General features: G+C 41.4%; 1 long non-coding RNA gene across 1 annotated transcript; it reads left to right on the top strand.

Annotated features, from left to right (window-relative positions):
* Positions 1–5,345: 5,345 nt before the first annotated feature.
* LOC113026333 (uncharacterized) lies at positions 5,346–7,015 on the top strand. The gene is made up of 2 exons (XR_003272902.1): positions 5,346–5,676; positions 5,752–7,015. It is a non-coding gene; the product is annotated as an uncharacterized LOC113026333 (long non-coding RNA).
* The last annotated feature ends 20,165 nt before the right edge of the window (positions 7,016–27,180 follow it).

Raw genomic sequence — 27,180 nt, forward strand, 5'->3', positions numbered from 1 at the left:
CATTCAGTGTGTTTAGTCTGATTCCCGGACTCTGATCACACAAGGCCAGAAAATGGCGGAGACACTCGGCCTTGTTGGAAAACATTACACCACTGACTTTAATGGAGAGACCGGAAATACAAACACACACAGTTTGTTGTGTGAAGAAATCAAACACGAGCTGAACAAACAGTAAAGTTCCTAAAGACAAACTGTTAAAGGAGGAACAAAGCAAACTTACAGTTTCTTCACACACCAACAACAAGCTCCACTCCACACCTGGACACTAAACACGGACACACAGGTGAGCTGCTTCCTGGAAGGAGGCGGGGCTCCACCTGAAACTCAGCACAGGTGGGAGGGGCTCAGCTCTGTGTGTGCTGATGTGTTAACTTTAAAAATATGCCGTCTGACTGCTCAGACTGAGTCAGAGTAAAGTTCACATGCTGACGTGTGGAGACATGAAACCTTGTTGTAGCTGCAGGTGTGAACACACTGATCCCAGATCAGCTCTGCTGTATTTGTAACATGAACATTTCTGCTGCAAAGCTTCAAATGTTCAGCATGTTTCTCTGTTTCCAGTCTATAGATCCAGTCACACTTTCTACCTTCACCTGTGCAGTAAAGACTGAGAGCAGAGCTGAAACCAAGCGTCCAATCAGTGAGCAGCATCAACACCTGAGCTTCATTCAGACTCTGTTATTGAAGATGTTGTTGGTACAAAGTTCATCTGCTGCTCACATGAATCCATGAAAGATTTATTTCACTGAATGTTTCTTCAAAGCTCATTTCAACCTGTTGAAGTCATGAATGAAAGTGCAGACTGAGAGTGGATCACATGATGTTTGAGGTGTGTCATGTGACATGTTCAGTATTGTCACACATGTCTAGATTGTCCCTGATATCATAACTGCTCAAACACTGATGATTATATTTGAAGAATTATTCCTGATGGCAGCAAAGTTTGAATGGAGCTCTCTGTCTGTGCTGATTTGTCGCCCTCTGGAGGTCAAAGCACAAACTGCATGATGTCACTGTAACCACCACAGAGACAGGAAGTGTTTTTATGACTGAAACACTGAAATGATGCTAACGGCTGTCGTTAGGCTCACTGACAGCAGTGCTGATGTGTTCATGTCAAACACTGGCTCAGGTCAGACTCCTTCATCCTTCTCCAGCGTGAGGCCGCCCTCAGACCCACAGGAGCTCTGACCTTTGACCTCCTGACCCTAACCATTTTAGTCTTGTTGCATCTTTAAATGCAAATCCATCCAAACTGTAGCCGAGCAAAAGAAGCTGGAAGCTGTTCTATGAATGATGTTGTTGAAGGAGCTTGGAAAGAAAAGCGTCTGGACTTCTTTAAGTTGCTTGAAGAGGGACATGGACGTCTTAATGCCCACTCACATCCTGGGACATTTGATCACAGGAAATCACATGATGGGGTGGGGCTAGATCTCACAATGGGTTCACCCAAAACCTTGGCTGATTGTGACCCACACCCGTTCTCACACCGTGGCTCGTGTGATTAGGTAGAGGATCAACAGGGGCTCCATGTCCCTGAATTTAAACTGAATCTAAACACACCGTGCACAATGCCAAGTTAGATAATGGTTAAAAGAACAAGATAAGAATAAATAAAAAGATAAAATAAGGATAAAAATAACTTAAAAAAATAAAATAAAAAGATAAATAACTGCAAATAAGTACAAATAAGTAACTGAAGACACGTGTGGTCTGCAGATGTCGATGTACATGGATGTACATGGAGTTTAATGTGCAAAATGAACTTAGTGTGCAAAGTGACCTGATGTGCAAACTGCAGTTTGAGGTCGGTCAGCTGTTCAGGAGTCTGATAGCAGTGGGGAAGATGGAGTTGTTGAGTCTGGATGTTCTACATTTCACACTTCTGAACCTTTGTCTCGAGGGCAGAGGTGTGTCTCTGCTCTGGACTCTGTGATGGTAGCTGCTCTGCAGAGAGGGCAGCGGGGTCCTGATGATCTTCTCCACAGTTGTTATCAGTCTCTGCAGGCGTTTGCGGTTTGCAGTAGTGCTGCCGTACCATGCAGTGATGCAGCTGTCAGGCTGCTCTCCACAGTGCAGCTGTAGAACCTGCTGAGGATCTTGGCCAACATACCAAATTTCCTCAGCCTCCTCAGGAAATACAGCAGCTGCTGAGCCTTCTTGACCAGCTGTGTGAGTTTGAGTCCCTCACTGACTCAAACTCCTTCAGTGACACTTGCAGCCTTGCAGATTAGTTTGCTGATCCTGATGCATCTCTGGAGCTGATGCTGTCCCCCAGCAGACAACAACAACATAGATGCTCTCACTAGTCCACTTTACCCTCTAATCACATCTCTGACATCTGCAGGTTGCTCCATAGAGACTCTTGTGCAATGCCAGGTGTTTGTGTTTGTCTGTAGGTACACATTAGATATGACCATAGACGCACACACACAAGTGAACACAGCAGCACAGATGGTTTCCACCTGCTTCCCTCTTTCTTCACACAACTGTGAGGATGATGAAGAGGTTTCAGGACGAGGTGGTCAGCAAGCACAGGATAAAGCAGGGCCATGAAACTCTCTGGTGCAGCAGATGTTTAATCAGACTCAGCTTTAGGCTTCTTTTCCCACCTGGCAGCAAAGTAACAGCTTCACTAATGTGAACAGTCACAATGTTAAACGTTTCTATATCTTCATATATTTTTATCTGTTGATGCTGCAGAATAAAGTCTGTTAACAGAGTGCAGGATGTGTAGAGCAGGTCCAGCTCTCCCTTTACTGTGTCCACTTTCATCAGCCCCTGTGAAGTGACACAGAGTGCATGTGTGTCTGTCAGCTGTTGTTTGTTGTGAAGGATGGAACAAATGAACACACACTTTTAGAGAAATCTGAAAAAGCAACACGTGCTTGGGCTCCTTCTGTGCTCGTCTTCATTAATGCTGATCTTTCTTTCCTGTTTGTTCTTTGGCACAAGCTTCAGTCTTTTCTCCCAGGGCTCCTTCACACTTAGAAACACACCTACATTCATTTATACACAAACATCATGAAACAAAGGCTTTGTAAAAGAGGACATGAGATCCTCTCTGAACAGCACATTCATATCAAACACAGGACTGAACAGGATATACTGAGTCTGTGCTGTTTTCATTGTTACTTGCTGAGTATTTTTCCAGTGTTTGAAATGTGACTCAAGTCTGATTCTTCTACTGTGTGTGAACTCTAAGCAGCTGCATTAAACAGCTGCTTTTCAAACCAGGCTCAATCCTATGACTCTGTGAATGTAAACTTTTGTCACCTGCATGAATAACAATCCTTGATCTAGTCAGGACTGCAGTGCTCCTGTGATCCCAGCTTATAGATGGAGGCTAGCATGAGAGGCTCAGCAGCTAAAGCAGCACACCTGGGTCTCCCAGCCTATTAAAAGCAGCCCTTTGCTTCACCTGCTTCACTAAACATTATTATTATTATTTATTTAAGCAGAGTGGTGTGATTCATGTAGGCATTGCTGTGTGACAGGAGGACTTTTCTTGAAACAGCTCGTGTGACGTGAGCTGACGTAAAAACAGTGATGTTAACTTGATTCTCTTGGCTAAAACTATTTTAAAAAGAGGGTCAATCATGCAAATCTGCCAATAGAAGCCAAAGTTACAGCCCCTCAGAGTTTAAAGAGAAAAGGCCCGTTTCCAACACTCGGTTGTGCAAAGGGAAACAGGCCCACAGTGCCTGAGTGTGTGGGTAATTCTTCAAATAATATTCAAAAGCAAACATTTTTAAGCATGTAAATAAAATTCAATCATTTCTGCTCTTCAATACCTAAGAAATGAAAACTGGCAGATGGTCCCAAAATGTGAAACGCCTGGCTATCTGTGCATTTAGTGCTGCAAGTTTTCACTGTTTACCTTCAGAAGCATAAATCTCTGCACAGATAATGTTCATATGTGGATTCCTGGTTTCTGCAGTTAATTGTGACCCAAAGCGTATTTTTAAAGTGGTTCCAGGCAATAAAGCCTAAAAATAAATACATCTACTTCCTTTTTCTGTGTTCCAGCCTCAGTGACTCTGACACAGTGCTGTAATATTTACACCTCTGATGAAAACAGAGTTTGTAGTTGCAGAGAAATACTCGACTCATTTTGGGCATTTACGAGCAGGAACCTCAGAAAGCCCCTCGCTGCTTCACTGGTTAAGAAGCAAAGCAAACATTAGTTCACAGTGATGTTAATTAAGGCCCAAAGTTTAGGAACGAACGTCAGCACTTCACTAATGAATGTAATGCTGATTCATGTGCTTGTTTTGTAATGTGCATGTTGTGCGTTGCTATTTCCCATATTCTTTGGCACTGATAGATGAAGAGTCTCAGGCAGGACCGAGGCTGCCAGCTGCTGACAGTGAGCAGGGAGAGAGCAGCAGAAGCTGGGCAAGAGCAGGGCACCTTCAGCCCCCTTCATCAGTCAGAAATCATTTGGGTGTCTGTGTGAAATGTCTGATTTTTAAAATCTTTTTGTGGACATATTTATTAAATGTTTAACAATTATATAGAAGAAAGACAATGTAAAGAACAAAACATGACAAAACAAAAATGAGTTGAAGTTATGAACTGTTTCTGAGAGACAAATAACACCAGGATCCTTTTTGTGTAGCTGACAGCTGGTAACTGTGCAGGGGCGGCTCTAGCAAAGTGTTGCCAGGGGGGCAGGTAGGGCATTAACAGGGAGAGGGGGGCACAAAGAAATACTTTTCTTTCTTATTCTCATTTAAAATGTCTCACTTTTAATAAATAATTATCTGAATCTTACAACAAACGTTTTCATCTGATGTAAAATGTATAGAAATCCATTATTGTACATAGTCATTTTTTAGGGTCCCATCATAATTTCTTCAGAAGTAAGTACTGCATATGATGCCAGTGTTTCCCACATTTTCTAGATTCTGCACCAGTACTGTGTGTAAAATGCATCAAAAAGTCCGTTTGATTCTTTCTCACCTGTCTTTCTGTCTCCTTTCACTTTTTAAAGGTCGCCATGTTAGAAAACATATTTTGCCCTGCCGTGCTGTTTATTGATGTGGCAAATGAAAGGTTTATGAAAACATATCTAAATCTGTCATCAGTAATCAGCAATGATCATGTCTCACCTCTAGTCTCTGTCTTAATGTCAGGTTTCCACCGTGTGTTATAGATGTTCAGGAGGTTAACTCGACCAACAGTCTACTTCCTGTTTAGAATACCAGGACAGGGAGGATGGTGCAGGTTTAAGTTTATTAGACTGATGCATGTATACCAACAAGACAGCGTCCATCACTGTGACAACAGCGTTTGTTTTCATTCAAAGGCTTTATGGTTTTTCCTTTAATACCTGGGGGGCCGGTCTCCAGTCAAAATGCCCGGGACCATTTTTTGTCCCAGTCCAGCCCTGGTGTCAGATCTGCATGCAGTGTCAATGAGACGATCAACAACAGATCAGACAAAACACTCAGGCGGACACTCCTCTGTAGAAGGAAACATGGAAAGTGTGAGGTAATCAGTGCACAACATCACTTTGTATTTCAGGCTGTTTTTATATAGAACTTCAGCACCAATGTAAAAGTTCTGGTTTGAGGAAGATGAAGAACATTTTCAGGAAGGATGCCGTCTGCAAGCAGAGCTGCTTGAACCTCAGCGCTGAGGTCCAGACTACTTCCTGTGAAGCCACGTGATGTAAATCTGCTGCTGTAACTTCACAGTTTACTGAAGCTAAATGCAACGTTACCATATAATCTGTTTTCAACAAAGGTTTCACTCCGTCCGGTGTTGATGGAATGATTCAGGCCGTACTCGTCAGGCTTCCCGTCGACCACACGCATTTCAGTCACAAACCCCGTGACTGACAACAAGGGAAACAGCAGAAGAAAAGATGTGGAAAATACTGGATGATGATGATGGAGGATTAACCGCGGTGGCTAAACTGTTTCCTGTCTTTGTGGGCGTACTCACAGGGAAGTTTCCAGGCACGTCAGTCTTGGTGGCTAAAGTCTCCATTTTCCAACATGTATCGCTACAGGTGCAAAGACACAACATTAATCATCAGTGTAAATATTTTAATGCTGTCCAAACGGTGTTTGCTTTGTCTGTCCTCTCGCGCTCACAGAGGAAACGAGGACGCCACCTTCAACCCATCTTCAGTTGGCTCAACCAGCCGGACTTCCTGTTGGCTTTGTGACAGCAAACCACTTGAAATGAGAGCAAACTGCAGTCAAGCACCACTTACAGCAACCTGTGGACACGCAAATGGAAAGCACTGAGAATCATACAGAAGCATAAGAGCTGTTTATTGTAACACGTGTGTGTGTGTGTGTGTGTGTGTGTGTGTGTGTGTGTGTGCACATTAATAACACACTGATGTATGTTAGTTTGATTTATGCTATATCTGAGAAAACAATTGCAGAATTTTACATCAAAGTTTCCAAAGCTGATGTTTTGTTGTTCACTCTGTTTTATATTCATATAGTTTGTTGTTTTTAAATCAGTGGACAAAATAAATATTATCACACAAAATCCAGGGTGAAACATAACCAAATAACCTAAATGGTGAAGTCATTATAGAAGTACATGTTGCAAAGGTCAGCCTCCTGTATAGACTGCTAAACTGTCTGGGGGGGCCCTGCCTGTCCTCGTTGGATAAGCTCCACCCCTTTTCCATAAGACGGAGACATTTGTATGAAAATAGATGGGCAGTAAAATAAAAAATAAAAACTTTCCACGTACCTCAGCTTGTTTCTCCAACATGAGCCATCAGGGCTGAAAAACATCACTAACACATGAATTCTTTCTCTTTTTGTTATCACCTGTGATCATGTGTCTCATGTTTCTGTCATTCACCAGTTCTTGTATAGTTACGTGTAACTAGACTTCTGTGGGACGTAAATGATTGTTCTGTATGCAGATCTGTACAAAGGATGTAAACACTTGATTACAAAGGAGATCTCAGCTGTGTTGTTGTGGATGGACTTCAACGTATTTGTTAAAAAAGAGAATAAAGCAAAGTGTTTTAGCTGTTTGGGAGTTTTTGTTTGATTCCATTCAGTTTTATTTCTATGGAGTCAAATAATAAGAAAGGCTCTAGAACAGCCCTGAGTTTGTCCAGGTGACACTCCTCTGAAGAACAAAGACAAAGAGGAAGAAGGGGATTCGTTTTCAAGTCTTGTTTCTTTCAAAATAAAAGCTGAAATGTTTTGGAAGCATGATAATATTTCAGCCAGGATGCCGTCTCCAAGGAGACCTGCACCTCAGCGCTGAGCTCCACATCACGCCCTGTGAAAGCACAGATATAAATCTGCTGCAGTGAGAAGAACTTTACCCAACACAAGTGTAGAAGTAGACATTTGACTTTACCTACAACCTGTTAACAACAAAGCTTTCATTGCCTCTGCTGTTGATGTCATGTAGGACTAATCATACTTCACATCAGCCATGCACACGTCAGAGGATCTCCAGGCTTTCAGTAATAAAGCCAAGCAGATGATGTGAACATAGCAATAGTAAAACATGCATCATAATCAGCTGTATGTGTCGACTATGTGGCACCTCAGTCTTGTTGGCATGAAGAAAAGTTGTGTAACATGTAACATAAGGGCTGCAAAGACATCATGTAGACAGCAGTCGTCTGTTAGTCGTAACGTATCTCCTGTTAAAGAGTTAAATGTGCGTTCTCCATCTCTGTCCTCTCACAGCTCGCCGTACACCAACTCCAGCTGTGGTAACCATGGCTGTGCCCATCAACACGCTGAAGCTGAGACGCCACCCGTCACTATGGCGACTCCAATAGGGTTACCTGTCAGCTGTGGACGCATGAAAGGAAAACAGCAGAAACACAGACATGTTTACTGGAACATTTCCTATTGACAGCTTTATGGAAAAGTGGGTTTAAACACTTTTCTATGTTTTATTTTGTTTATTTATGGATTTATTGTGAAAGGAATTTCAAAGTTTTAATTTGACCTTTCCCCTGTTTTTCATACAGACTGGAGACGAATGGATGGTGCTTTCTTTGTTTGTCTAAAGATAATGAATAAAACTCTACAGACATCTTAAACCACCCTCCTTTCTATATATTTTGTTATATAAATGGAAAGTATATAAGACACAAACTGAGCTTATATGATACTAAGGACCCTGGAGGTCAGTCCACCTTTATAATTCAGCACAGCCTGGAGTCTCTTAGTCAAGCTTGTTTGTGTTTTCTGTGAGGAAGTTTTCAGCAGCAGCTCTTTTCTTGGATGTTGGTTCCCTTTGTTTCCATCCTCTGTTAAGATGTTTCAGTAATGTTGAGGTCTGGGGAGGCCAATCCATGGCTGACGTCCTGTGATGCTGCATTAGCAGTTTGTTCATAGTGAAAAATGAAGCCACTGCCAATCAGACATTTGCACAGTGGATCAACTTCTGATGGTACTGTCCTGAGTTCCACACCTATAATATGTTTGCACATCCTGATGAATATGTGCAGCTGATTTTCAGTCCAGTTCCTGTGTGACAGACGCCAGTCTTTCTGCCTGTGTCCTTCCTTAACAATAGAGCCATCCTTCCACTGAGACTGTTTCTGATGAGGCTTCACTGAGCAGTAGATGGATCCCTCAGCTCATCTAATCGTCCTATTTCTAACACATGACTGTCAGAAACTGTTAATCTGCTGCAGCTCTTTAACTCCTCCACTTCTTTTTTTGTAATCTCTTAGTTTCCTCATCTTTTAAGGTGGCACTGCACACCAGATCCAAAGTCAACATGCTGTTATATAATGGAGTTGAACCTGTAATGGAGTTTGATTTAAACCAATCAGCAATTAAGTGAATGATGATGAGCAAAGATGGTGGAGGTGGTGGATGAAGACCCGGACAGCTGTGGTTGGCTCCTCGTATAGAGCAGAGTGAGGTTGTGTTTGCACATTATTATAAAACCATGTTCACCATATATTTTAGCTGCAGACAATAACATGATTTCTTTGCTGTGGTGATTTTATTCCACTTTGGTAAAATGGAAAACCATCATTTCTTGCTGTGTCAAGGGGTTGACATTTGTAAAAGCACAGTAAGAGAGAAATGAGACACTGGCAGACCGACTCAGAGTTTCAAAGACGTGCGCACGGGTGAGAGTCTCTGAGCAGACTAACACACCGAGCACCGTTTACTCGCTTTATTTATAAGGCAAAATGGGTTACATAGTACTTCCTCTTTCAACTGAAGAGGGGAGAGCTCAGGCATTGTCTTAGCTATCTAACTTCTGCACACAAACTGAAAAACAACGACACAGCAGTATTCATGCTTATCTGACATCGCAGACACTGAAGTAAAGAATGCATGTATATCCTGTCTTTGTCAAACATCTCACACACTTAAGCAAGGAATACATTGTGTTCTTTTCAACAGTAAGCTTTACCGTGTGAAAATATATAAACACTTGATTATAAGGCATACTTGTTTCTACTTGATTATACTTTAATGATTTAACTAAAATAAAAATTCTCTTAACATTCCCTCCTGATGTTAATATATTTCACATGTTTTACTCAATGCATAGTCACTTGTTAGTCACATTTTCAACTTGCACGTCATTCAGTGAAATAATTAAACAACAAGCTTGTCAAGATTGTCATAGAGATTTTCTTCTCTCTCTCTCACACTCAGCATATCATACTGACGATAGGGATCCTCCATAACTGACTGAGCCAAGACATGGTTTCCTAACATACGCTTGAACATGTTTGTCATTATGCTTCTCAGACATGGGATAATACAAGCAATGAAAAGGCAAAATAGTAACATCACACTGAAAAGGGCCAACAGGCCTTTAATCAGTAGAGATTTCCAAGAGCCGCTCAGCAGCCAGTCCCACCAACCTTGAGTATCGGTAACGTAGTCCTGCTGCTGAGCGTCTCTCAGTTGTTTCAAAACATTCAAAGCATTTGTCATGTTTAATGAATGGATGTTATCAGGTATGTAGGTACAACATGTAGTGTTAAACAATACGCAGAGACCACCTTTCTCTGCGAGAATGATGTCTAAAGCCACTCGGTGCTGCATGACAGTGATGCGAATTGCATCAATTTCTTCATTCTGTCCTTGATTAATGCGGGTTGAAGCATTTAAAAATAATCCAAAACGATAGTCCAGGGTTTCTATCTGTAGTGCGTGTTTCCCTACTCCTATCCATGGAAACAAAGCGTGTATTACCTTCTGGCTCTTGGTCCAGAGTTTGAAGTCATCTGGTACATCAGAACCAAGATATGGATCATGGGGCTTGAGGCCTGTGTTACGTTTAGCTCTGGTGTTGCTGTTCACTGACATCTTAAAGGTGTGGTCAGATACCAGAACAGGGGCACAGAGTCCGGTGCTGTTTGGTGGCAGCATGAAATAGACTTTCAGGCCACACGCCCAAGCTGCGCCCTGTACCCAGTATGTACCTGTTGATGAGCCGATGCCATCCCAATCTGGTGCCGCCAGGATCATGGAGCAGTTTCGGTTTTGTCCTAATTTCTTCAGACCCTGGGGCGTACCTGTTTGTCCGGTTGCTCCTGTGAAGTTAAAGCACACTGGGTGTTGTATGTCAGGTGGCAAAACAACTGAGAATGATTTCAGTTTTCTATGGCTGACGTTTATATGCACCCAGTAGGCTTCATTGCAGGTGTAGTTTATATTTGGGTACTGGTGGGTGCAGTTTGTTATGTTGTAGATTAGAGACTTTACACTCTGTGGGACTATATATTGTGTAGTGTTGTGGCATGTGTTGCTGTTTTGGTCCTTTATGGATCCACCTATCACCATCACAGGTTTTCCTGGTGTTGAGCAGGTCCCGGTAATGGCTTTGTCATATATGCAGAGTGCTTCAGCCTTGGTTGGGGGTTTTCCATACACTGTGGCATGGAGTGCTGTCGTGGGCATATGTGAGCAGACATAGCAGTTTGTGGCATTGTCTTCTCTGTGCACTCTGTCATGGACATACCGGTACCATGCATTGTTCAGCCACGGGTGGTTGTGTTCTTTGTCTATCTCCTTCAGGTGCGAGTTGTCGTGGGTCCACCTCTTAGGTCGGAGAATAATTGGTACTGTCTTGTGGGTTCCACTGGGCATCAACCAAAAGAGTGTCGTCATCAGGAGGATAGCCATTAGACAGAATATGTAGCACATGAGTAGTTTTCGTTTGATGTCACAAGCGCCCAAGCACAACAGCTTTGGGGCTGGAACTGGTGCTAACATTGATTCTGAAGCTGGTTCTTCTTCTGGATTTATCAGGTTGTTTTCCTCAGTCATCTTGTTGAGATTTTATTCAGGCGTCCCTGGTGTTATTATTGGTTCTGCTCTTCGGTGGGATAGGTCAGTCTGATCTTCAGGGCGACCAGGCACACCCGAGCTCCCACGTGAGTAGCACTGCCGAGGAAGCACAGGGCGGGAAACCCGTTCAGCCCTGTCCTCCAGCAGGGGTTCACGTAAGAGTCAGGGGAACCGGCGTCTTATTGTGGTGCAAACACTTTCTTCACGTGGGATTGATGAATCCACGAAACTCGTTCGGCTATCTTACACGCTGTGGGTGTGGTAAGTAGCACCTGGAAGGGACCTTCCCACTTTGGAGCACTCCAGTTTTTCCGCTGGAGGACTTTAATCAGAATCCAATCACCGGGGTTCAACCTGCAAGAAACTGAAGAAAAGTCACTCGGCAGTTGATTGCTTAATCTCACTTCTTTATTCTCAAATAGTTTTGTCATCCATTCTGCCATTGTTGTTTCTGCAATAGATTTATTAATTGGCTCACTCATTATGGGGAGTGGAAAATGTCTGCCATGTACGATTTCAAATGGCGTTAGACCACCTGTTCCTTGAGTTATTCTCATCCATAATTTAACCAAGCTTAGACATTCAGGCCAAGGTTTTTTAGTCTCTTCCATACATTTCCTCAACCTTTGTTTAATTGTGCCGTTAGTTCTCTCGACTAATCCTGCACTTTGTGGATGATAAGAACAGTGATGTTTTATGCTGAAGCCTAAAGCTTCAGAAACTTTACTTATTACTTCATTTACAAAATGTGTGCCATTGTCTGATCTTATCAGAGATGGAATACCGTACGTTGGAATAAAATGATTACATAGACATTTTGCTACTGATATTGCATCTGCTTTTTTCACTGGGTATATTTCTGGCCACTTGGAAAATACATCAATTATCACAAGTGCATATTTGGAGGATTGTGATTCATTTAATTCTATGAAATCCATGTGGACAGTGTGAAATGGATGCGGTGGTATAGGGAAATGCCCTCGCTTTGGACGTAGATTTCCCTGTGCGTTGTGTCTTTGGCAAATTATACATGTTCTGATAAACTCTTGTGCTGAACTTTCAAAATTTTTTGTATAGAATTGTTTATTAAGAATATTAGTCATCCCTCCTGTTGACACATGAGTTTTCCCATGTGTCACTAAAGCAGCAGTTCTATGCAAAGATTTTGGAAGCACTGGTTTGCCATTACACATCATGAGGTTGTCTTTTAATTCTGCTCCATCTTTCACCCAAGATTTTTGTTCACTCAGCGATGCTGTTTTCTGTGCATCTGCTAGTATTTCTAAAGGTATTAGATCTATGGTTTCTGTTGTTAAAACATCAATTTGTTTTTCTGCAGCTGCTTTTGCTGCTTTGTCAGCAAAGTTATTTCCTCTCGTAATTTCTGTGTCATCCTTTTGATGAGCTGCACATTTGCATAGTGCTAATTCTTTTGGCAACGTTATTACTTCTAATAGCTTTTTTAGAAGGTTTGCATGTTGAACTGTGTTGCCTGAGGAAGTTGTCATTCCTCTGTTATGCCATATTTTAGCGAAATGATGAACTGCTGAATAGACATATTGACTGTCTGTGTAAACATTAACACTTTGACCCTTATACAAAGTACATGCTCTGATGACTGCGGTTAGTTCTGCGCTTTGAGCAGAGTTTGAGGAGCTGAGAGCTTTTGCTTCTATCACTTTATCAACAGTTGTGACCGCATAACCCACACAATTTCTACCGTGAATGTCTTTTGACGCTGAGCCGTCCACAAAAACATTACTGAAACTGCTCTGGGGGGAGCTGTATATATCAGTGCGAGGTTTTGTATCTTCCTCTAATTTTTGAATGCAACAGTGTTGTTCTCCGTCCAGAGAAATCGGCAAAAGTGTACTTGGGTTTAGCTGGCCACACTTCTCTATTTTTATGTGTGATTGTGTAAGTAGAATCCCCACATAAGAAAGTTGTCTTGCATGCGTGAGGAAAGAGAGGTTCGCTTGGAGCAAAATAGAGGTCACTGCATGTGGGACTTTGATGATCAATTTATGTCCTAGAACAATGTCTGCACATTTTTTAACTGCCTCTGCTGCTGCTGCGCATGCCTGAACACAGGTAGGTAATCCAGCAGCTACAGAGTCAAGTTTGCATGAGTAGAAAGCTAATGGACGTTGTTTTTCTCCAAAAGCTTGAGTTAAGACTGCTTTCATATACCCTCCTGCACCATCAACATGGAGAACGAAAGGTTTTCCATAGTCTGGTAATGCTAAGACGGTACATGTCTGCAGTGCTATTTTCAAATCAACGAAAGCTTTTTCTGCTTCTGGAGTCCATTGTACTTTGTCTTTTTTACTGCTAGGTCTTTTTTACTGGAAGAATTGGTGTATTACACGTGGCTTTATTAGTTTTCACGAGAATACCTGCTTTCTGCATGTCTGCAATTACTGGCCTAATTCTTTCCTTTGCTTCTGCACTCAAAGGATATTGTGGTTTCACAGGCCTTCTGGCCCTTATGCTGACCTAACTATCAGAGTGTCATTAGAGAATTTCATTTTCACTTGAGGCAATTTTAGATACCTTCTAGTTTTTCAAAGAATTCACATATCTTACATATTTCAAACTTTGAAGTTTTTTGTTTTGTATATATATTATTTCCTAAACTTTGCATTGTTCATAGCTCACAGTTCTAAAACTGGGCATTTGTAAATCATATGTCTAATCACTATGTGTCACCATAATCCACAAGTATTGGCACAAATTTGTTTCCAAACTAACAAAATAATCAAACAAAACAAAAACGTACATGAGTCAGGATACAAAGAGACAAAGAAAAATGCTGCCAGAAACAAAGCAGAAGTGTGAGGGGAAACTGAGCTCACAGACAGCTGTATGTGTTCGCTTTTAACAGCATGCAGCCTCTGCTCTAAAAAAAAGAACCAATAAAAATAAAAGAAAATGTGTAACATGCTTATCAACTTAGCGGTGTCCACACATTTAATTCAGCTTCATAATCCTGTAGGTTTAGTTATTATCTACAGGGTTTGGCTTATTAGTTGTTATTATAGATGTGCTCTGTATCTCAGTAATATTTATCTAGGATAAATGACAGGTTTTCAAGCAGGTTAAGTGCCTCTATGCACCTAATTGGTTTAGATATTGCTTTTATTTTCTTCATCTCATATGTCATTATACTGAGTTTGAGCAAACCTTTAAGCTTGATGCAGACTTCTTCATAACAATTGTCCATCTCACATCATACTGGCTAAGATACTTCTTGTCAATATTAATATTATATTTTTATTAATTATTATCATCTTTTTCTCTCTATATAATAACAATAGTGTATTACAATATTTTATTAGTGTATATCACTATATTATTACTGAGCCAATTTAATAGTTAGGATCATCTTACTCGGCAAACAGATAATTTATAGTTCATCCAATCTGTACAAGATTTGCTTTTTTCTCTTAACAGGTTTGTGCCTACTTTTAGACTGGTCTTCTGTTTGCCTCATCTCAGATCCAACCTTCAGATTATTATATTTTATTTTGTATCCATCAGGGACCGTGAGTGAGCTGCAGTCTCACTCACCCTCCAGGATGGAAACATTTATCTTTTCACACACTTTCCTTGGCTGAACAATGACACAGCCTTAATCTACCTTATGCATCTCTCTTTTTTATAGAAAAGGTCTTCATATGAATGATTTCCTTTTATTTATTTCATACAATCTGGGCATGATGGGTCATAAATGCACTGATTTTTGCAGCCACGGCCACTATCTCTATGTGACATAAAAAGGGGATCGGTTAGATGCTGTTTTGTCACATGTCCTGAGGCTGATTTCACAATTATAGTGTTTTTTGAGAATGTTACATTTGGGACTTCTACAGTTAAGACAGTTCTACAAGCTCCTGTGTCTCAAAACATTTTTAACGGCACACCTTTCACATATATTACAACTGCTGGTTTGGCTTTTGACTTTTTTCCACATATAACTCTTTTTGCAAAGCGGTTTTTAAAGCATTTATTGAATCAGGGGTGCATTTGCCTTGCCAAGCTGGACAATATATTTTATGTGGATTTCTCCACCTTTTTGCACTGACTATTCCTGCATTTGAACAGTTTTTTCTAACCACTCTTCGTCTGCTGTTAATTTTACTTTAGTTTTAGAGTTACCCATTTTGAACTAATTACGTCAGAACTGTGACACCTTCTTTGGCATGAAAAAGTGAGAATGGGTTTTCGATAACAGCCTTCTACTCTCCCACTAATTGAGAGAGCGGTTATCAATTTTACGTGATGAAGCACAACCCTTTTTTCCACCTTTACCAATACGTGAGTGTACACAGGAAAACAGTTTGAGAAGTGGTTTGACCGTGTATTGGGTCGTAAAAACAACTCACTCCTCACAAACAAAGCGCGTTTCTATGATTTTTATTGAGATTTTCCGTAGGCCTATTTATTTGTGTAACACCTTCACCTTCAGCCACTCTTCTTGAGTGACCGGAAACCTGTTCCGTTACAGCCACTCCCAGAGCGACCGGAACTTTTAATAGCGATTTTTCTAGAATTTCGCTCTTGCCTGTCGTCTTCCTAGTCCCGCATGGACACTGAGATCTGTCGGCGTACCTAGGTTTACACACTACTTAAAGGAAAATCTCAATATCAACGTATTTTAGCGCTTGGTGGAATGCGTGTCATATTCACCTCTACTGTGGCGCTGCGTTTTAAGATCCGGTGCTCATCGGGTCCTGGAGCCGTGAAGGCCGAACGCTGACCGGAGATCGAATTCACGTTCCCGGGTTTTTCGTTTTACTGATCAGATTTCTTCCAGCGCAGGCGTCACGACGTCAGGATCCGATGGAGACCGTCTGTGGAAAACTAGACGTTAAAAATAACAGTCAGTTCTCCGGCTACGAAGGACCAATTAAATGTCAAGGGGTTGACATTTGTAAAAGCACAGTAAGAGAGAAATGAGACACTGGCAGACCGACTCAGAGTTTCAAAGACGTGCGCACGGGTGAGAGTCTCTGAGCAGACTAACACACCGAGCACCGTTTACTCGCTTTATTTATAAGGCAAAATGGGTTACATAGTACTTCCTCTTTCAACTGAAGAGGGGAGAGCTCAGGCATTGTCTTAGCTATCTAACTTCTGCACACAAACTGAAAAACAACGACACAGCAGTATTCATGCTTATCTGACATCGCAGACACTGAAGTAAAGAATGCATGTATATCCTGTCTTTGTCAAACATCTCACACACTTAAGCAAGGAATACATTGTGTTCTTTTCAACAGTAAGCTTTACCGTGTGAAAATATATAAACACTTGATTATAAGGCATACTTGTTTCTACTTGATTATACTTTAATGATTTAACTAAAATAAAAATTCTCTTAACATGCTGTAATTCACACATTATTCCAAGAGCCTCAACACGAGCCTTGTAGTCCGACCATATATAGACAAATCAATAGTTGTGTTTGTAACAGCTCATGAACATGAATCGTTCCACATTACTTTAAAATCATTGTAAACTAAACTGGAATAAATGAGTGTTTATATATAGTTTTGTCTCAGCTGTTCATACACAGTGTTTCAGTTCTTATCAGAGTCCCACCGTCTCACTGTGGTGAACCTTTAGCTCTGTTGGAAGCGTGTTGTTAGACCAGGTTTCCCTCATTTAAAAATAATCTCTCATTAGAAATGGACATGATGTCTAAGACATAGAAATGCTTATTATGGGTTCACTTGATGTCACTGAAAAGATGCACATGGGTAACGTGCAGGCCATCCTGCTCCGAGGTTTATCTCCTCACCTCGAGTCTGCGACACTCTCTCCGTGTCCTCTCAGATAAGGGCGCGCACATTTCTGCACGATCTTCTAAATTATAAAGAGCGATTCACAAAACAGAAGCTCACAAAACACTCATCACAAACCAAAAATGGCTCCACTGAGCGTCAAACTGTCACCAGAATTTACTGATAATCTAAAGACTCACAGAACTCATTTTGTCTCATTGTGTCTTAGTTTGAGACATAAGTGCATGATCATAATACTGTGTAGTTAGATGAGACAGAGCTGATGCTTGCTCTTAATCATCCTCTTCATGTTTCCCGAGCCTCAGCAGTGGAAGCTACCATGGATAGAAAGACTATGACTCATGTTACGTTCCCCTGGGGGGGTCTAGGCGGTGAGGGGGAAGTAACAAAAGTGACCGGGTCAGAAAAAGGAGTCAAGAGGCGAAACAGTTAAATAAAACAGTTTTATTGAAGTAATTAAACTAAAAGAGGTGACCGAATACTTATTTTCCACCCTGATTTACGAATAAATTCTTTACAAATCCTACCATGTGGATTCATGGATTTTTTTTTCACATTCTGTCTCTCACAGTTGAAGTGTACCTCTGGTGCAAATTACTGACCTCTGTCATCATTTTAAGTGGGGGAACTTGCACAATTGGTGGCTGACTAAATACTTTTTTGCCCCACTGTACATACGTCAAATCAAAACCACAATGACTTTTAACACAGTTTGAAAAGAACATTATCTCTATCTTCATGGCAGATGTTTCCTGTCAACCTTTTGACTGCCGCTTCTCCAAAACCACAGACCATGCTCTGCAGTAAGATACCACTTCTGCACGCCCGCAGTTGCAAACAAACATGATTAACCTCTCACCTATAACTGAATGTATCTACTATGTGTGTGTGTCACGACCTCACTTGGCACTCTGTGTCACCTCTCACCTACTAACGCTCACAGTCAACAGAGGCCACTCTCAATGTGTCAGCAGTTTACTAAAACTATATATGTAGTATATTGAATAAATGTTTTAATCAAGAACCTCTACTAGAAGCTTAATAAAAGAATATAAAAGTATAAAAGATAATAATGAACAACCTGGTTATTCAAATAGCATCATCCAAACAGCTCCTCAGAATCAGCTGCACTTACACTCTGCTTTTAGTTTCACTTTTGCAAAAGCACGCTCTGCAAACCTGCAGTTTCCTGTCAAGACTTTGCACAGAGTGGACTCAGAATCAACAGAATCAGCCCATACACACTTAAGATTATAACAAGCATTCAAAAGCATTTAAGATCATAGATTCAACTCAACAGTTTAAAGTGGTTATAACTGCACCTGTAGTAAAGGCTAATTGGGTACCAAAATGTTTAAACATCTGAATGCAATATCAATGCTGTAGATTAAATTATTAATGCAATGGTAATGATGATGATTATTAACAGTAGCAACAAAATAATTTCCCTGATCTCCACATTATATAGGTTATAGTATGTTATATATAAACGTAGCTGAAGCAGTTTCATTTGCAGCTTCACGCTGCACTTCACATGTTTGTCCACCAGATGGCAGCACAGAGGCCTGTGTTGGAAAGCTTTGAGTAATGAAGCGTTTTCAATCCAAGCTTCAGAAAGCTTCATGTGGTCATCAAGGAAGCAACCAGGAAATATCTGCTGTGTGTAAAAACAGCAACACAAGAATCCAGGATGAAGACAAGAAACTCAAAGCTCACAAAACAGGTGGAGCTAATTTTGTGACGTGTTTGTGTAAAAACACCACAGAAGTGAATCATCAAAGTTTCCATGTGAGCTGATGATGCTGCTGCAGAGTTTCTGTGAACCTCCTGTGACCCCGCCTCCTCATACAGAGACATCTGATTGCTCTTCAAACTGCATCACATGGACACATGTGATTGTGTGTTGTAGTATTGATCCCAATGCTGGTATCAGTCCTGGATCAATAACACTGGATGGATGCGTTCAGCATGGAGCCCCTGAGCTGTGTTACAGACAAACATGGAAACTGACAGGTCTGTGTCATTCACAGTCTGTAACACTTCTAAACAACAGAGGCTGACCCAAGTGCCTCAGAGCCAGGCACGCTCACATCACAGCTCTCTAAATAAGCCAGTTTCAAAATAAGAGCTGAAAGCTGTGTTTGCTTGTGTTAGCTTATTATTGTGGAGACTAACATTCAGTGATCATGTGTTCAGACTCATAATGATTACTCTCAGAAATCCTGATCTTTGTATTTACTGTGTGTTGGATCAATAACTGAGATTCATGGTATCACACAGAAGTGCAGCTGCTGTCATGTCCTGATGTTTCTCTGGCTCAGCAGCTTCTCCATCAGAGGTTCACATGGAGCTGATCCAGTATCTCCAGTAACTGTGTTCTGTGCCTCACTGGTTCATCCTTCTGTCTGTGTGACGTCAGTCAGATGTTGAAGTTAAACTCTGTAATCTTCACTGTGTCACAGAGTTCAGTGAGTCCCGTTATTCACAGTATCAATCAGATCATCAGAGAACAGCTGATCAGCAATCAGTGGTGCCAACAGCGCCTCCTGTGGTGAGAGGATGCAATAATGCAATGTAGCATTTTTCCACTCAACACTTGCAGTCATGGAAACTGTCTGTTGGATCTGTGTGACGTTGCTTTCTTGGTTAGAGTTCCTCACAAACGTCCAGATGATTCTTCTAATGAGGCGTCGACCATGTTTGCAGCTCTTTGGAAGAAAACGTCGCCCTTTGCCATCCTTACTTTTCTTTGACTTCTTCAAATGCAGCTGAACTCCAGCTGGTATTTTCTTGGACTTTGCAGCTGTTTCTGGTCATCAGTTCATTCCTGCAAACCTCTGAAGCTGAACAACAATGATGCTGCATTGCTGGCTGATCCCAAAAGGTTGATTCTGTTCATCTGGACGTTTTCAGAAACGTTTGCTCACTGATCAGGTGACTTCTTCAGTCTCAGCTGACTGCAGCTTTACAAGCTTACAAACAGCACATTTGCACAATGACTGAAAGCAGCAGCACCTGATATATATGATACTAATATAATACATATACATATATAATCCATACTAATGATGAAGGAACTGAGCTCACAGTCCATTGTTCATTCAGTGAACTACTCAGTTTATTTTGGGCCTCAGAAATGCTCACTCTGTTTGTACATCACTGTCAGCAATAGACTCATTCTGCTGTGTGGACAGGAACACATGTGACATCACTTCCTGTTTGTTTGTGACTGAAGAAGTTTACAAGGAATCATTTAGAAGAGTTTCAAACATCAACTGATTGAATCCATGAATCTGAAAACGTGTTTGTGAGTGAAAGAGACAGACATGTACAGACTGAACTATCTGTTCAACAGTCAGAGTGTTTCTGTAACAGGAGACACTCTTTACACTCCACTCAGCACAGGGACACTGAGGAACCAGGAGACCAGAGAAACAGAAACCCAGGATAAAGAGTTTGAGTGAATGTGGTGTTGAAGGTGTGGAGGTGGATCAGAGTGTCAGAGGAGACTCTGTAGAAGGACAGAGTGCCAGCAGGACAGTCCACATACACTGCTGCTCTGTTAGAGACAGAGGAGGAGGAGGAGGAGGAGGAGATGGATGTGTAGCTGTTATTGTGCCTGACAGAATGAGGACCATCATCAGTGCACCACAGACTCCAGGACTGATCATTGCGTCCAAACACACAGTCATCACTGTCTCCTTTCCTTCTGATGCTTCTGTAACTCACTGATATATAAACGTCTCCTCTCCACTCGACCTCCCAGTAACAGCGACCAGTCAGACCATTTCTACACAGCAGCTGATAATCATCAAATCTGTCTGGATGATCAGGATATGACTGAACCTCCTCCACATGTGTCACCTTCCTGTTGTTGTCAGACAGTTGGAGCTTTGTGTTCACTGTGTTTGTGTCGATTGTGAGTTGACAGGAATCTGATGGAGAGAACAAACACAATCCAGCTGCAGTTATTGATCCATCATCTGTTCATTGATTGACACTTTGATGATGACTCCTGACATGATGAAGATGGTTGAATGTGTGCTGCTTTGTTTTCATGAATCCCATTAAAAACACACTTACACTTCCTCAGACCTGGTCTCAACCATCGGACTCCAGCAGGCTCCACCCTGAAAGGAGGAGGGGGGTCAGAGCAGCACAGTCAGCATGCACACATGGACATTACATGGCTCTCACACACACACTGTTACACACTGAGCTCAAAGCTCGGCTCCACTGTTTTATTCAAAGAAATCTACATTTATTTATCAGCACATTTAAAAACAGCTTGAGCCAAAGTGCTTGATAATGTATGACACTTTACAGTGTTGTGGGCGGAGCTGAATTAACCCACCAATCAGGGTGGGATATGGATCTCAGGGGACACCAGCCGGGCTTGATGCAAGCAGGGAAACATTTCTCAATGAGTCAAAGTTCCAGCAGCGTTGCCCTGGAGTGTTTCTTTCTTTCCTGTGCCTGGCTGGCTTCCTCCTTTCTATTGGGCAAACGCCGACATTCGCCCCAGCGCGCTGCGTTCACAACACTTCAAAAAAAGTTGTTTTTTTAAGTTGCTGCCCAGCGGGACATTATACGTATATAGATTTATACACACGTCAGTGCGATTTAAAGTTATTTTTCCACAGAGAGAGATCTCATATTAACTCTCACAGTGATGCGTAGGCGGCGGGATAAAAGAAAAGTCATGAACTCAATGCAGCCCAATTTAGTCTGCAGTCACATAGCGACACCTGTTCATCGGCAACAACAGTCCCCGGTAACCCGGACTAATTATAGGGTCGCACCGTAATTTGTGGCTCCATGTTTTTATTTGCATCACTGCGTTTGCATTGCAGCAAACATGAACATTACATATATTTCATTATAATGTAAAAGCAGTCAAAACAACTAACATCAGAAACAGCTGATGTTATTTGTTATATGTCACAGTGTCATTTCCGCTTCTTTCTCCTGTAACAACAGCCCGGCGCCGTGAGCAGTCGCCTTTTTTGCGCTCGCTATCCCTGCACTTTCTACCATCTGCAAACGCCACGGTGTTCGTGTCGTCATGAAAGACATGAACATCGAGCGTAAAAACAAAGGAGACTGCTACCGGCTTTTTATCTGCCGATCGCCGTGCTACGGTTGCAAGAAAAAGAAGCAGAAATGACGTTCTCTACGCGTTGAGACGTTCCCCGTCCGTCGGCTAAACGCTTGATTGAAACTTCAATGCGACAGTGACACCAAGTAGAATTATAAATGTCACATAGCCCCAAACATGTCTTTTTCAAAGCCTGCGGTGAAGAGAAAGGTTGGTGATGAGCACCGACAATTTCAGGAAAAGTGGGAAATGCAATATTTCTTTGTTGAGCACAGGGGCACCCCGACCTGTCTTATTTGCACAGAGAAAGTTGCGCTGCACAAGGAATACAATTTGAAACGTCATTACACAACTAGACATGCTGAGCTGGATGCAAAATACCAGGGAGACGAGAGAGCGAACCGGGTTGCCAGTCTTAAAACAGATCTACTGAGGCAGCAAGATTTCTCCAAGAAAGCAACCAAAGAGAATAATGCAGCAGTCGGAGCCACGTGGTTAGTGAGATGATTGCTAAAGCAGGGAAGCCATTCACAGAAGGTGCATTTGTCTAAAAGTGCATATTGCAGGCTGCAAATATAGTCTGTCCGGGAAAGAAAGGTCAGTTTAGCAACATCAGCCTTTCTGCCAACACCGCAGCAGATCGCATTTCTGACCTGTCAAGTGACATTTATGACCAACTGTGTGAGAAAGCCAAATGTTTCAGTGTATACTCAGTCGCTCTTGATGAGACCACAGACATCACCGACACTGCCCAGCTCCCAATGTATGTCCGTGGTGTTGATGACAGTTTTGAAGTGATGGAGGAGCTGCTCACAGTAATTCCAATGCATGGCCAGACCACCGCTCAGCAGATATTTACAAGCTGTGTGATGCCATTGAGAATGTTGGTTTGCCATGGAAGAGGTTTGTTGGAATAACAACAGATGGAGCGCCATCAATGACAGGGAGGAAACATGGACTGGTGGCACAAAACAAACTGGAAGAGGAAGGCGTGGAGGAGGCCATTGCTCTGCACTGCATCATCCATCAGCAGGTCCTTTGCAGCAAATGCCTGAAGTTTGACAATGTGATGTCTATTGTTGTGAAATGCATCAACCAAATCAGATCCAGGGGCTTAAAGCACCGAAGGTTCTGTGCTTTTTTAGAGGAAATGGAGTCAGAATATGGGGATGTGCTCGACTTCACTGAGGTACGTTGGCTCAGCAGGGGAAATGTATTAAAGAGACTTTTTGAGTTGAGAGCAGAAGTGAAGCCTTCATGGAGAAGGATGGAGTTAGTGTTCCTGTGCTAACTGATCCCAAATGGCTCATGGACTCAGCTTTTCTTGTTGATATGACACATGAGCTTAATGTACTGAACAAGACGTTACAAGGCCAGGGGCAACTTGTCAGTGCTGCCTATGACAACGTGAGAGCATTCTCCACAAAACTGGCGCTCTGGAAAGCTCAGCTCTCTCAGACAAACCTTTGCCATTTCCCAGCATGCAAGGCACTCGTGGATGCAGGCACACCATTCAGTGCTGACGAGTATGTTGATGTCATTTTGAGGCTACAGGAGGAATTTGATCACAGATTTGCTGACTTCAAGACACACAGAGCCACCTTTCACATTTTTGCGGACCCCTTCTCCTTTGATGTGCAAGATGCCCCTTCTGTGCTTCAAATGCAGCTCATTGAGCTGCAGTGCAACTCTGAACTCAAAGCAAAGTTCAGGGAGGTGAGTGGAAAAGCAGACAAGCTTGGACAATTTTTGAGAGGATTGAGCCCTAGTTTCCCTCGGCTTTCCCGAATGTTCAAGCGGACCATGTGCCTTTTTGGTAGCACATACTTGTGCCAAAAGCTCTTCTCCACTTTGAACTTCAATAAGTCCAAGTACAGGTCCAGACTTATGGATGATCATCTTCAAGACATACTGAGGGTCGCAACTGCTTCCTCCCTCAGGCCAAATCTGGCTCGGCTATGCGAGAGGAAACGCTGCCAGGTCTCTAGCAGCAAGGAGTAGGCAAGAGAAGCCATGTTCAGAAGAACAGTTCATTTTCTACAGTGTTCCATTCATGTTCAGAAGAAGGTTATAGAACTGTTAATACAGACATTTCAATCTAAATACAGCAGATATAGAAGACTGAAAGATACACACAAGTTCACTGACTAAAAATATCTTATTATTATTTTATTTATGTATTACAGATTGATTTATTTTCTTATTAATTCTTAATTTGTTTATTTATTTTTCGTATTTTGTGTTAAAAAATAAAAATAAAGAGATTTGAGAAGATTGGAATTTTTTAACCATGCCTTTCTTGTGGAAAACCTAATGCGGCCCAGCCTCACCCAGACTCTGCCTGCAGCGGCCCCCAGCTAAATTGAGTTTGAGACCCCTGTCCTACACCATAAATCAGTAAGAGAGGGTACGACCTCTCTCATGGCCCCAAGTGGTGTGTGCAAGCCAGAGCACTCTGGAAGGCACACAGAGTCTTTACAGACTACTCAGGATCAAACCTCTATCATTATGCAATCGATTATACAACTCTAAGCATATATGAGTAAATATTTCTAAGCATAAATGACAATCAACAATATAAACCTTACAGCTGGTTTTAATAACAGAATTCATTTGTTTCTCAAACGAGAAAGAGCTATCGAGAAACACTCCTAAATCTTTAGTTCTGAACTTTTTTTTATAGGGCTGCACGATTTTGCATAAAATGAGAATCACGACTTTTTTGCTTAAATTGAGATCACGATTCTCTCACGATTTTCTTTTTCAGTATAAATATTTATTGCACTTATTAACTGCACATCAACTTCGTAACAGTTGAGACTGAATATAAAAACAATAAATAAACATAAAAACAACAAATGTCTCACATTTTGTTGTTGCAGCAAAATGTTGTCCTGCTTGAAATTCCGTCTCCACCGTTGCTCGACGCTGCGTGTACAGAGCAGGTAGTGCAACAATAGAAAAATAGTTGCGGGACGGCACTGTGTAGCGTTTGTCTAGGGTGTTGATCATTTTCCTAAATCCCTCGTTTTGCACAGTGTTGATGGAGCCATATCTTTGGTCAGGTGATAAGTGATAGCCTCCGTAATGTCTTTGTGCCTGCGGGAGTTCGACGTGTATAGGGAAGCGCTGTATAAGGTTCCCGTTATTGATGTTTGGGTGGTTGACCGGGATGGATTTTCTCCTGTCACTTTCTCGTCATCCCTGACGTGCTCTCCGTTGTTGTTTCCCTGCTAATTTTAGCATCACACGGCACAGCTTCTGTATCACGTGGTATAAGGCTCCGCCCTTGTCATTTGTTGAGCAGGAAGAGTGAGCGCTTGTTTTCATGCAGATTACGTCCCGGATCAAAATGCGGTACAATCTTTGTCGTCTTTTTTTTTTTTTTTTTTTTAATTGTTGTCATTTGGAAATGAGATCGCACATAAGTATGAATTGAGATCGCGATTTTCCAACAATTAACCGTGCAGCCCTACTACTAAGGATAAACCTCTATCATTATGCAATCGATTATAAAACTCTAAGCATATATGAGTAAATATTTCTAAGCATAAATGACAATCAACAATATAAACCTTACAGCTGGTTTTAATAACAGAATTCATTTGTTTCTCAAATGAGCAAGAGCTATCGAGAAACACTCCTAAATCTTTAGTTCTGAACTTTTCCAGTGGGCCAAGGTCGACATTATCTGCTAATGCTAAATAGGCTGCCGTTATTAACTAATGCTAATTTGATGTGAATTAGCATTATGCAATAATGCTAACACTTACTTTTTAACAATGTGAGTAGCTAATGCTTACACTATTTCCCTTAACTTTATAACAATGTGAACAGCTAACGCTAACACTCTTTTCCCCTAGCATTACAACAATCTGAGCTGCTAATGCTAAGTAGGCTGCTATTAGCACCTACGTCTAATTTAAGGCAAATACACATTAGAACCTAATGCTCATATCGTTTTCCTTTGCTTTATAACAATGTGAGCAGCTACTTCTAAATAGCATTAGCTAATAACAGCAGTCTAATTTAATGCAAGTTAGCCTCATTTGCATTATAACGATGTGAGGAGTTAATGCCAAATATGCTGGGGGTGAATAATTATTACCAGCTAATGCTAATATCGTTTTCTCTTCCCTTTTAACAATGTGAGCAGCTAGTGCTAGGTAGGCTGTTATTAACTAATGCTAATTTATCCGCTAATGCTAACAATGTTTTTTCTTCCATTATAACAATGTGATGTGTGTTACTGTTAATAACTATTGCTAATTTGATGCGAGTTAGCATTACCCGATAATGCTAAAACTTTTCCCTTCCCTTTTAATAATGTGAGCAACTAGTGCTAAGTAGGCTGATGTTAGCAGCTAATGCTAATTTGATGTGAATTAGCATTGTATTAGTGAGGAGGTAATGTTAAGTAGATTGCCATTAGTCGCTAATGCTAATTTTAGGTAAATAGAAATTGGCAGCTAATGCTAATACCATATTTTCTTGCCTTATAACAATGTGACCAGCTAATGCTAAGCAGGTGCCGTTATTAGCTAATACTAATTTGAGGTAAATTAGCATTGTCCGCTTATGCTAACAATGTTTTTTCTTCCTTTTTAACAATACACCATTAGTGGCTAATTCTAATTTTAGATGAAAAAGCATTAACAGCTAATGCTCATGCTGTTTGCTTTGTAAGAATGACAGCAGCTAATGATACGAAGTCTACCGTTATTAACTAATGCTAATTTGATGTGAATTAGCATTATCCGATAATGGTAACTCTTTTCCCCTGCATTATAACGATGTCAGGAGTTAATGCTAAGTAGGCTGCCATTTGGGGCAAACTCTAGAGGTGAATAATTAGTAGCAGCTAATGCTAATACAGTTTTCTCTTTCCCTATAAAAACTTGAGCAGCTAATGCTAATTTGATGTGAATTAACATTATATTAGTGAGTAGTTAATGGTAAGTAGGCTGCCCTTATTAACTAATACTACGTTGATGCG

This window comes from Astatotilapia calliptera, chromosome 7, assembly GCF_900246225.1.
Source record: "Astatotilapia calliptera chromosome 7, fAstCal1.2, whole genome shotgun sequence".
In the NCBI taxonomy this organism is placed as follows: domain Eukaryota; kingdom Metazoa; phylum Chordata; class Actinopteri; order Cichliformes; family Cichlidae; genus Astatotilapia; species Astatotilapia calliptera.